This window comes from Ipomoea nil, unplaced genomic scaffold (genome assembly GCF_001879475.1).
Source record: "Ipomoea nil cultivar Tokyo-kokei standard unplaced genomic scaffold, Asagao_1.1 scaffold2036, whole genome shotgun sequence".
NCBI classification, from domain to species: domain Eukaryota; kingdom Viridiplantae; phylum Streptophyta; class Magnoliopsida; order Solanales; family Convolvulaceae; genus Ipomoea; species Ipomoea nil.
The window spans coordinates 1,749,388-1,762,536 of record NW_017618464.1 but is presented as its reverse complement, the minus strand read 5'-3'; the positions used below and the strand labels follow the sequence as shown (position 1 = coordinate 1,762,536).

Here is a 13,149-nt window from a genome sequence, read left to right as displayed (position 1 = left end):
AGGGGGGGGGGGGGGGGGTGGGTCAAATCCTCTTTCCAAACCAATGTGGGACAAAAGCTTACTTTTTCCTTTCATTTTTCCAACTCAATGGGTCTACTTTGAGAATCAATATCTCATTCACCCATTATCCGTTTTGAGCGTACAATATATCAATCTCTTCGTCTCACTACGAAGAACCCGAATCCACTTTAGCCCGACCCAAATCGAAAGTGGACCCCACTGATAATTGTACCACAAAATAGCCACTTAAAATGCCATTTTAATGCTATTTTTCCAACACAAGTTTCCCCAGAATTCAGGCTCTTACCGCATCAATAGCTAACTCCTCCAACAAATTCATCTTCAAATTCAAAAGATTGATTACAGATCCTTCGCGAACGAACCGCTCGAAGCCGTTGACCGAAACCTTCCTTGCGCCTTCTCCGTCTCGCATCTGCAAACTGTAAGTAAACAAAGAAAAATAAAAATAAAATAAAGTAGCAAAGCATAGAGTACTGCAGATTACAATTTTAACTTAACAAATATTTTATTTAATTACCTAATAACCCACTCAACTTATATTTATATAAGTTATAATGACAAATAAGTTTAATTAGATATAAATTCATTAACTAAGTTCTTTAATCCTAATATAACAAAATAAACTAAATTGATAAAATATAAAATATAAATAGTAAAATTAGCCTATAAAATCTTATTTAAATCAAGGTATAAAATATGCTCATCACTCCAACAAGTTTAATAAGTAGAAGTTCATAATACAAAATTCAACAATACAAGTTTAATACCACAAGTTTATAATACAAAAGTCCAACACAAGTTTAACAACAACAACAAAACAAAGTCCACAATACAAACTTAATAACAACAATGTAAACGTAATAGTATTCAAACATAAAATGAAACAAGTCATAGCTTCAACATAATCTCCTCTTGTTCAGAATCTAACTATACAATGAAAAAATTGAGAATAAATAACTAAGTCCATTATAAATTTACAAGTTCAAGTAGTAATATAAAATAAGATTCTTACCGTTTATTTTTTCTTCAACCCATACTTGTTACGAAGTCAATTCCCACCACAAATAAGAGCTTCAATATATAGTTCATTTAAACTAGCACGATATTCATAAATCACCCTTCCCCTAGCACTAAATGTGGATTCAGATGCCACACTTGAAACAGGTACAACTAGTATATCAACAACCATTTTTTATAAAACTTTAAACTTTACACTATTATCATTCCACCACTCCAAGACACAAAAAGATGAAGAAGAAGTAGGAATAAAAATATTTTCCTCAAGATAAGTCTCCAACTTTGATTTCGTAAGAAGAATTGATTGACTTTGGTATACCATACTCAATAACTCTTGCATCCCTTTATCCATTTGTCGTACACCATCACCCACAGTGGTGCTTTCAACATTGAATTCACTATGTTCACTAGTAGAGGAAGCATCTTGACTATACAAGCTAAGTTCACATAATCAAGAGATAATTCTTCTAATGCCCTTTTCACCTTTTTCCACATTCTTTTCAACATCACTTTGTATTTATACAATAAGGGAAAACTTATCTTAATACCATTTAATTTCATCCTTGGATCTAAAACACATGTAATAACTGTTAACAAATTACATTCCCCCCAATATTTATCAAATTTTGCTTTCATAGGTTTTGCCATCTCACTCATGAACATGTCAAAAGACTCATATGCATTATCAATAACCATTTTCTCCCTTTGAATTTCAGTAAGATACAATGCAAGTTAGAAGTAGGGTAATCACCTGAGATAACATGAGTGACATCATTAAAAACCTCCAAAAGTTGACAAACCTTCTCAATCTTGTCTCAATCCCTCAAATGATGGTGCATACTTATAATGTGGCTCTTTTAAATTGTAATCTGAAAAGCCATGCTTAAATTTCATTGCAGTACACAACATCAAGAATTAATGTGGAGTTCCATCTTGTTGAACAATCAAGAATAAGTTTCCTTTCTTTTAATCCTTTTAATTCAACAACTTCATGAAATGACATTAGCTTTGTGTCTGAAGAATTTATAAATTTGACACTTTCACAAACATTGTGAATGACATCTTTAATAGTGCTAAGGCCATCTTGCACAGTTGCACCAACAAGTTCAGAATGTGAACACAACATCTAACATGAAATAGTTGTCCACCAAGTACCAACTTACTACTCAATGACATGTTTTCTTTCAAACTTCTTACACAAGAATCATTGTAAGATGCATCACCAACAGTTATTGGGAACATTTTATTTCAATATCTCATCCTCTTAAACACTTAAAAATAGCATTTGCCAAATAATCTAACCACGAGCTGCCCTAGAGCTACTAGACAAGTAACTAACATGTAAATTAAGATAGAGGATATGAACGCTCTTTCAACACTTGCACTATTGTTCTGCCAATTTGTATCCCATTCTTTGCATATATATAATAATACAATCACATGCATAGCCCTTACCGGCGGGGAATTATTTCAATCTTATCCTATTTATATAAACATTTAATAGGTCAGTTAGTATCTAGATTAAGTTTTTAATTCTAACATTCCGTGCATGCATATGTCTAATACCAAACATAAATTAAATCATATGGACTCATAAATTTGATATGAAAATTAACATTATTTATGTTATATTCGGCCACATCACCTTCAGATAGAGAAGACCTGCATCGCACATTCATCTCGAAGACAACGCGTCTTGGAGTAGCTTAGCTTTTAGTCCCTATCACTACTAAACCAACTTGGTATTTTTCACGCGCATTCTACATACAAATTTTGATCACTAAACTTTCATTTACAACAAATTTCACAGCCACTACTCAAATATATATGCTTTAGGTGAAATCTGTTCTGAGATCTTAACCGATAAAAATTCATAAAGAGATAAATCAACTTAAGTTGCTAATAACGATCTTGCTCGAGCCAACAATGTTAATAGATATCTTGAGGTATTAAACTTAAACTTTAGTTTATCAAGCCAATAGTAATAAAAAAAAAATAAAAACAAAAAACAAAAAAAAAAAAAAAACAAAAACAAAAACAGCGTGAGCTTCATTAATTATATTCTCAAATAATAATAATAATAATAATAATAATAATAATAATAATAATAATAATAATAATAATAATAATAATAATAATAATAATAATAATAATAATAATAATAATAATAATGCGTATTCAAATAATAATAATGCATGCGTTCATGCATGTTGATTGTTTAATATATGGTTGAATTAGTATGAATCATTGAAAAGGAAATGCCATTTTATATTCAAATGGTTCGAAAAGGAAATAATGTGAAAAGGTACAGAGCATTCACCACTTTAATTTAATGTTTAATATAAATTAATGTTGTATAAATAATTCTTTTAATATATGTACACGTAATATGGTAAAGATGCGCCTTCTTTTTCTTTCTTTCTTTTTTTTTTTTTTTCTTTTAAAAAAAAAAAAATTACTTTCAAAATGCCCGTAAGGCCACTCAATTTTATTTTTTTTCTTTCAAGATAAGGTGCACCATAGACCTAATCCATGCACTATTGTCTGATACATATTATGGTGTAGACTTTTCCCCATTGTTTTTTCCTTTGTGATCTGATAAGAAATTAAGTACAAATAATAACTAGAGACATTTGGTTGGTGATGAGGCTCCTAGTTCAAAATGGCAGACATGCATCCGGCGATAGAATCATAGGATAGCACTTCTTTTTTTTTTTTTTTTTTTTTTTGGCGGGGGGGGGGGGGGTGGGGTGGTGGGCGGGGAATATAATTTATTTATAATGATGTTATAAAGATGCATTCCCCAATAATTACAATATGAGAAATAATTTGGAATGAGATGAATTCTATTTGGAGAAATATAATGAGAGATACATATCCAAAACTGTTTATTTAAACTAGTATTTGCGCCCGTGCGATGCACGGAATGAATTGTTATAATATATTAAAAATATTTGGATTGATATATAGTTATATAAATTAGAACATCAAATATTATATAGTGCAGTTGAAGATATATATGGTTTGGATTATTTATGTGTTTTGTTGTTATCATTGTTTGAATTTGAGCAAATAATTATTCAAATTAATAGCTAATGTGTAGATGTACGCATGTTGTGCTGTAATTTGGAGATTTTATTTAACATTGTTTAGTATTTTTTTTTTATATAAATTAGACAAATGTGTTCGTTCTCTAGCAACTCAGTTATATGAATGAATTGCTGTCTTAATTCATTTGTATAGAATATATATTTTTTTGTCCATATATATAGCAATTTTGTCATTTAAAAAAATATAATATCAACGATTGTATTTACACATTATTGAAATCTCTTTGTAGACATTGGTAGTAACAACGCAATCATGTCCATCATCGTATAGAGCTAACACCTTCAGTCCATCAGGATAGGTGACTCGAGTAAAAATATATAATGGTAGAGTATTAGTCAATTAGCGATCTTTTTTATATTTTAAGTCAATTAGTAATATCAAATTCATTTTCAGCAAATTATTCTTTTATATTTCTAGTCAATTAGTCAATTAGTCAATTAGAATGTGATATTTTTACCTAATTTTCGTTTCATTTTTAATTGATGATGTATAATATTATTATTGAAATATTTCCGTTTCATTTTTAATTTATCTTTAATATTGTTTAAAATATGCATTTACTATTTATGATGTAGAATTATTATTGAAATATTTCGGTCAAATTTTAGTTTTCGTTCCATTTTTAATTAAAATGCAATGATCTAACCATTTATTTTTTTTTCATATTAATCAATTATGGATCATTTTTTATTTGCAGTCAACTATTAGTATTCATTTCTTTTTATATTTTCAGTCAATTTGTAATGTCATATTCATTTTCAACCAATTATTCTTTTTTATTTTCAGTCAATTAGCCAATTAGGATATCAGATGCAGTGATATTTTTACTCAATTTTTGTTCCATTTTAAATTGATGATGTACAATATTATTGTTGAAATATTTCAGTTTCATTTTTAATTTTCGTTGCATTTTTAATTTATCTTTACTATTGATGATGTAGAATATTATTATTTAAATATTTTCTTTTCATTTTTAATTTACTTTTACTTGATGATGTAGAATATTATTATTAAAATATTTTTGTTCCATTTTTAATTTCCATTTTGTTGTTTAAAATTGTGAAAGATTTATGACATAATTGTGATTTGATGTATTATACTGTATAATATTATTGTGAAAAATTAAAATGCAATGATCTGACCATTTCCTTTTCCATTCTAGTCAATTATGGATCATTTTTATTTTCAGTCAATTATTAATATTCATTTACTTTTTTAATTAACCTAACTTCAATTCCTTTTTTTCATTTTTAATTTTCAGTGAATTATTAATATTCATTTCTTTTTTCAATTTACCTAATTTCCATTATATTTTTAATTGATGATGTAGAATATTATTGTGAAATATTTATGTTTCTTTTTTCATTCTTTTTTTTTTAATTTACCTTTACTATTTACTATTGTTTGGGCAGGAAATCATGTAAATAGGATTTTGTTTTTAATTATATAGTATAGATTTGACCGTGAGGTTGTAACATATATATATATATATATATATATATATATATATATATATATATATATATATATATATATATATATATATATATATATATATATATATATATATATATGAATTAGTTATATTATAAATTGTTTAAATTGATTATATAAGGTATTATGTTAGTACGTGAGAGCATTGAATATGGAAATAATATTACCAAGATTTTAGTTAATTTCTATTTTACATTTGCTTACAAAATAAGTTGTATTAAATTAGTTGGTGATAAACATCCAAAAACTATACACGGTAATACCATACATAATATTACCAATTGTGCTAATATGTTATTACCTAATTAATTAATATCTTTTCTATACGGTATTATATTATAAATACGTAAAAAAATATATGGAGAATTTGCAAACAATAATGTTACCAAAAATATTATTATATTATAGAATATAACTAATATATCTTTTATATATGGTATTATGTTATTACGTTAATACGTAAATATGTAAACAATATTACCAAGATTTTAGTTAATATCCATTTTACATTTGCTTACAAAATAAGCTTTAGTAAATTAGTTGGTGAAAATACAGCTACGCATGAAAGATGAATTCAATCTAAAAATGACAGTTTATAGTTTTGTATGTACACATGCACGCATAAGGATGATGAGTTTTGTTCATATGAAGATAAGATAGTACTTATGTAGGTTGATTATTTATAATATATTTGGAAGTAAAATTTGAGGTCTAAGATCATATAGGGCACTCTTTGATCTTAAATCAATAAATAATTAGTTATATACACATTTAGCAGTACCAATGTTATTACTAATACTTTATATATATCTGCAGTATTGAACCTTTAATGTGAGATAAGAAAGAATAATCAGTTACATGATGCCTTTATTTGGATGCACTGAGACTATTACAATGCTCCATCACTTTGCAAACATGTACAACTTTGACTTTGTTTTATACTTTAGATTATACTTTGCTTATCCTTTGAATTTTTATGTATTATTTTAAGCTAATTTATTTATTAACATTAAAAAAATACATTTTAAATTGTGACAATTTATACTAATAAATCATTTTAAAAAGTGGCAAAAGATGATTAGAAAATTTGATGCCACTGCATCAATTTAAAAAAAAAAATGTTTTATTGCTACTGTTTATCTCAATCATCTCATAAATAACAATAATGTTTCTTAGAGGGGTCTAATCAACACGTAAACTTAAAACAAAAAAAAAAATGACAATCATAAACAAAATATGTACAAAAATAAATGATAAAAACATTATGATAATGATTAAGACATAATAAATTTACTTTTCCAGAAAATCACAAAACTCTGGAAATCCTAATTGAAAAGGAGCTGTGTATCAAGAGTTACATATCTTATAACCGGCTAATAAAAAAGAACATTCATTACTTGTCCTTATTCATACACTTTCAAATATAAAGAAAAGTTAAAACACTTGTGTTTAGATTAACTCTTTGTATCATTCTTAACTCTACACAATTGCATAAGAACAACCATAGGATTTGGAAGGTCAGAATTTAAAAAAAAAAAAAAAAAAAAAAAAAAAATTTCAACTCTTGGTATATGTTGATCTCACACTGTAGCCTTCAATTGATTGTCCCTATAAACAAATAAACTACTTAATAAAAAATACATAACAAAATTAGATAATTTACTTTGTATCCACGTACAATTAGAAAATCAATAAGTTAAGAGGACTTCCCTGCAATGATCTTATTCAATGGGGAGTATATCTCAACGACCCTACCAATAACGTCAAACATGTTAATAAAAAAAAAGAGAGAGAGAGAATTCAGATGTAGATTACAATTGTAAATGAAACTTACCAACGAACTGTTTATCATCTACAGACTTCAAAGATGAAAATGATTTTAATAAATAAATTTGTCTAGGAAAGTTGTCATTTTTTTTTCTTTAAATAAAGTAGCATAGTTGAATTACAACATAAAATAATGAGTGCATTTTTTGTAAGTATAGAAATTACTTATCACCGTACATTTTTTAATGGCATACACTTTTCATTCTTTGAAAAGCTTACAGTACTTACCAACATGCTCCCTTGGTATATGAGCATGAAGTTCCCTACAATGGAGTAAAAAAGAAAAGTGTTATTTTGCAATTTATTTTTGCAGTATAGGAAGCAGCTTTGGAATGCATCTTTTTCCAAATTTCATATACAACACGAGTTCTAGAAAAAAGCAAAATAAAAAAAATACCATTTAGTCGTGAAATATGCACTCTCTAGATTTTATGGAATCACCCCCTTTCTCCATGGGACTTCATATAGGTGCACACCAATCACCATCTAATAGCTCTGAAAGTCTTCAATGGAGAAATATTCAGGGCAATGATAAATATTGCAATTGTAGAAAAAAGCAAAATTGAAAAAAAAAAATACCTCTTGATCATGAAACATGCACTCTCTAGATTTTATGGAATCACTCCCCTTTCTCTATGGGACTTCATATAGGCCAGGTGCGCACCAAATGCAGTCTAATAGCTCTGCAAGTTTTCAATGGAGAAATATCCTGGGCAATGATAAACATTGGAGTCGTAACAATTATATGTTAATATACATATCTATATCTCTATATATAATTACTCAATATAAATAAATGAGTAAATGAATATAAGGAAAAAATATTACCAATTAATAGATTTACCAATTAGGTTAATACGTGATTATGGAAACAATATTGATTTTATTTAATTTCTATTTTACATTTGATTACCAAATAAGTTTTACTACAAAAGTTTGGGCGGGAAAATGAAATAGGAGGATTTTACTTTTATATATATATAGATTAGGGATGACAATGGATTGGGTGATTATGATTATTATTTGACCAGCGGTAGTGTGGGACCAATCTCTCAAAGTGAGGGGGGTTTCTTGTGCGCAGTGAGCACAGGTCTAGCCTCTGTGGCTCATGTTCAGTTGAATTACCATAATTTATATCCTCCCAAATGTTCTGTCGGGTCGGGGTGTGGGGGGCCCTTAGGGTTGGGGTTCAGCCTTTGGAAGAATGATTATTATCTGACACTTTATTTTTATTTTCGGGAATTTTTTGTGGACCATCAACAAAGGTATATTTTTAATATATTGAAGATACATTATTTATATACTGAATATACATTATTTGATAGTATACAAAATAATGTATCTTCAGTACTCAAATAACAAATAATGTATCCTGAGTATATAAATAATGTACCTTTAGTATATTTAAAATGTACATTTTATTTATGGTATACACATTCATAGAATAATGATTGTCTTTTTTCCATTCACCGTGCTCCTAAGTCCTAAACTGTAACGAGTGCGTGGACTTTTTTAAAACCCACCCGGCTCCATCGAATGTAGTACCCCACCACTTATTATCTTATTATTATTTTGTAAAAAAAATATTTAAATTTATTTGCACACAATAAATTTTACTAATTCTATTAAAACATAAAATATTCAAATATAATATATAATTTTTTATTTTACAAAAATATACATATTAGTTTGGAACTGAAATTAGTAAAATGTTAACAGCTAAAACTTTTAGAATTAATTATATAGTACTTATTTTACAAATTAATTAATTAATTATAACATGGTACTTATTTTACAAATTAATAAATTATATATAACATGGTAAATATGAAGTGGAGTTCTATGTGAGATTTGTATGTAAAAAATTAAAATCAAAATTCAAACCTGACTCACTGCGTGCTTAAGTTTTTAAGATTCACCCTGACTTATCACCCATTATCACCAAAAACAACTCAATCAATGCGTTATAGATTTAAGTGTTTATTTGCGAGACGAATTAAAATTGTTATCCCTAATAATATGTACCAGTTGTAAATGATTATTAATGTGCTTGCAAGGTTCAACCAAGACACGAGTCAAAATTGTGATTTGTTTCACATAATAAAGATATTGGTGCTATACACATAAATATTTCACTTAACAAATACAAAAATTAAAATCAAATTTCGATATATACGATCCCTCAAAACTCATTAATATTCAAACCAAACGCAAAAGAAAAAAGTTAATAGTAATGATATTAAGTAGGAGTTCATAATCTCAGAAGGAATGAACATAGGCATATCCACCTAGGCCGCTAGGCCCATGAATATTGGGTCATTCTTAGGGAGTTAGACAGTGACCAACCTTTTGGGCTATAGGTTTTGATGAACAATCGTCATGCTATGGATCCGTGTCCAGCATGCATTGTGGAGACGGTAACGGTGTCGTTAGTGAACCTTGGTCTATGTTCATAATTTTTTACTATATGCTTATAATTGTAAGTTCATGATGTCAGAGCTCTGTGTTCATAATTTCATAACTGTACATTCATAATTGCATAACTGTAATTCATACTTACATAACTGTACATCATAATTCCGTAACCGTACATTCATAATTCAATAACTGTAAATTCATAATTTTTGAAGCTCTATGTTCATAATTTTATCACTATATGTTCATAATTGTAAGTTCATAATGTCAGAGCTCTGTGTTCATAATTCCATAAATGTACATTCATAATTCCATAACTCCACAAATGAATAACGCCGTTAACACCGTTAATGGCGAGACAAAATCAAAAAAAAAAAAATTAACTGAAATGGTGCGTTTTTCCTAAAACCGACGTCGTTTTGGACTTGTGTCTACAATGCATTGTGGACACAAGTCCACAGCATAATTTGCGTTTGATGAACTATGACTGTTAATATTGGGACATTCTACGAATTCATAATAGAGTATTAGAGTACTATTTAGTATTTACCAATCCTTAGGTAATGGACCAGGGTTCACATTACAATATAGATCGTGGTGTATATGCATGTGTCTTATGTTGTAAGTTTTTGTATTTTGTGTAGTTGTGTAATATTATAAAATTTTGTATTTGAAACAAATTAGTAGTTGTGTATTACGTTATGAATTTTTTGTGTCTTATGTTGTAAAATTATGTGCCTATAAACACAAATTATGCACCTAAATGAAATTTGAAAAATAAATAAATACAACATATGTATGTGTCTTGTGTTGTGATTTTATGTGTCTTGTGTTATGATATTATGTATTTCATCGTTTCGATTCAAAGTCTATAAGTGAACCTTGGTCTATGATATAAATTACCACTATTTACCAAACCCAATATTTTTCATTCTCCAAAATTTAAATCACACACACACACAGATATATATATATATATATATATATATATATATATATATATATATATATATATATATATATATATATATATATATATGGCTTTCCTATATAAACCATATCATGAATACTTCAAAAAACAAAGTCATGCAAACCAGCCATTTGAAACAAATGGAAAGTTAACTACTAATCTTATCTATAAAAGGTAAAATTTTCTCACTTTCAAGGCCTCGACACTCTGGTTTAAATAATAATAGAGGAGTAAATTATTGTGATTCAGCAGCCTATTACGTGGAAATACCCCCAAGGAGTCCACCACATTGAATGAAACTCACACATTACGGTTGTCAATGCTCAAACTTGTGTTCTTGCCCACAATCTACCATCTAGAAACTAATTGAGTTGCCCATGCAGACAAAGTATTATTCAGAGGACAATGCTACATTCCCTCGCCCTTACACACCCGTCAGACAAGATAGTAGAAATATAAATCATGGTGACTCAGCAATGACCCATTAGGTGAAGGGGTAAATCGTGTTGCTAATCTAACAATAAGATCTTCAGGGTTTGCTAAAGTTTCGACCACCATTTGATGACAATCAGAATTTATTACACTATAAATAAAAGTGGTTGAAAATTTTGACCCGTTAAAAAAGATAAAAAAAATTAAACCTTAAATTCTCACTCACTTTTTTATGATAAATTTTTTTAATTTTTAATAATGTATTAGAGGTTCAATTCTTGTAAGGGCATACCAATGTTGTGATTCTTCTCTTTCCTATGGTAAAAACACTCTATTTTAAGTAATAATGTGACTAATCATGATCTCATTGCAATGCAAGCTAAAAACTTCACTCGAAGATTACATGCATGAACTAACGGAGAACAAATTGAATGATATATTACTTTAATTTGATTAATTCATAACTTTTAGAGATTGCTTATTCCCAAATCATGGTAGGTTGATCTGACAGCTAGAATTATATATGTACGAGCGACCAACATTTGACCAGATCACAATCATCCATCCATCCATCTCATCTAGAACTAATACCAACAATTCAGCACGTGGTTGACAACAATACCTACAAACAAATAAATTACTCCGTAAAGTGTGATGCTTTATACTTTTAAATCATCACAAAGTGGCAGATACAAATATATAAATATATTATGTTTAGGAAGAAACATTAATTCGTGTCCTTGTAGGATAGATGTATCATGTCCTTGGGAAAAGCCAATGTTTCCACCCAAAAGATACGTCCTAGATCCATATAATCTCTTAGAAAGAGACTAGCTAAAATCTATTACAGTTTTATCCCCCCCCCCCCCCCCCCACACACAAAAAACTAAAAACTATATAAAAAAACTAAATTTAATTAATTTTAAGAGTTAAATACTAATTTAGCTTTTGATTATGGTGATACCTCTTTAGTTCTTTATTTAGTTTTCATGAATCATGTTGTTATATAAAAATCATTTATTTGCATGCATATTTTAATTTAATGACTCCACTATTCACAAGATAATATTTTATCTTTTAACTTTTAAATTTTGAAAAAATGATCCATCATTAGCAATAAAGGATTAAATTGTGTATAACTATATATTAAAGTTATCCAGAATTACTCAAATCTGACATATAGGGACTCTTCCCTTTTGGTTGATTGCAAAGGATCTTGTCGAGTTGGGGGACTTCCAAAGTCTCCCATGTCCTTAGAGCATCCACATCTGTTGAGTTTTTTCACAATTTTTTTAGGAAGCCATGTAGGAGATAGAAAAATGAAAGAGAAAAAGAAAAGAAAAAAAAAAGAATCTAACAATTAAAAAAAAAAAAAAAAAGGAGGGGGAGGGGGGGGGGGGGGGAGCCGGGGAGCAATGGTCTACTAATAGCTGGTGGCAAATATAACGCGTTTGTTGGGGTGCGAAGTGTGCTCCAAACGCGTAATTTTTTTTTTCTCCTACAAAAATCTTGTTTTGCAGGAGAAAATTTTGGCAGACAACTATGCTTTTCATCAACCAAAAAATCAACGGTTGATTTGTTATTGTTTCAAAAACCTGGAAAAGTGCATTGTGGTGGATAGTCTTAGAGAAGGTAACAAATGTATTGTAGTATTAACTTTCTTGCTAATTTCGGCAATTTATATCCTACACCACGGCGCGTGTTGCACTGTGCGTCCAGATGCAAAACGATGTCGTTTTAATTTTATTTTATTTTTGAAATTTCCCGCCCCAGTGAATGACAGCAATTTTTTCTTAAAAAAAACCCGTTGTTCAAAAATGTACATAATGTTATATTAGAATACACATAATTGTATACATGAA

General features: G+C 28.6%; 1 long non-coding RNA gene across 2 annotated transcripts; it reads right to left on the bottom strand.

The window, feature by feature from the left end:
* Positions 1 to 858: 858 nt before the first annotated feature.
* On the bottom strand, positions 859 to 11,714 carry LOC109147905. Of its 2 annotated transcripts, none has more exons than XR_002048724.1 (2): positions 11,705 to 11,714; positions 859 to 1,436 (listed from the first exon to the last, which is right to left on the bottom strand). It is a non-coding gene; the product is annotated as an uncharacterized LOC109147905 (long non-coding RNA). The 2 variants fall into 2 exon arrangements; XR_002048725.1 differs by lacking the exon at positions 11,705 to 11,714 and adding an exon at positions 1,790 to 1,852.
* Between the last annotated feature and the right edge of the window lie 1,435 nt (positions 11,715 to 13,149).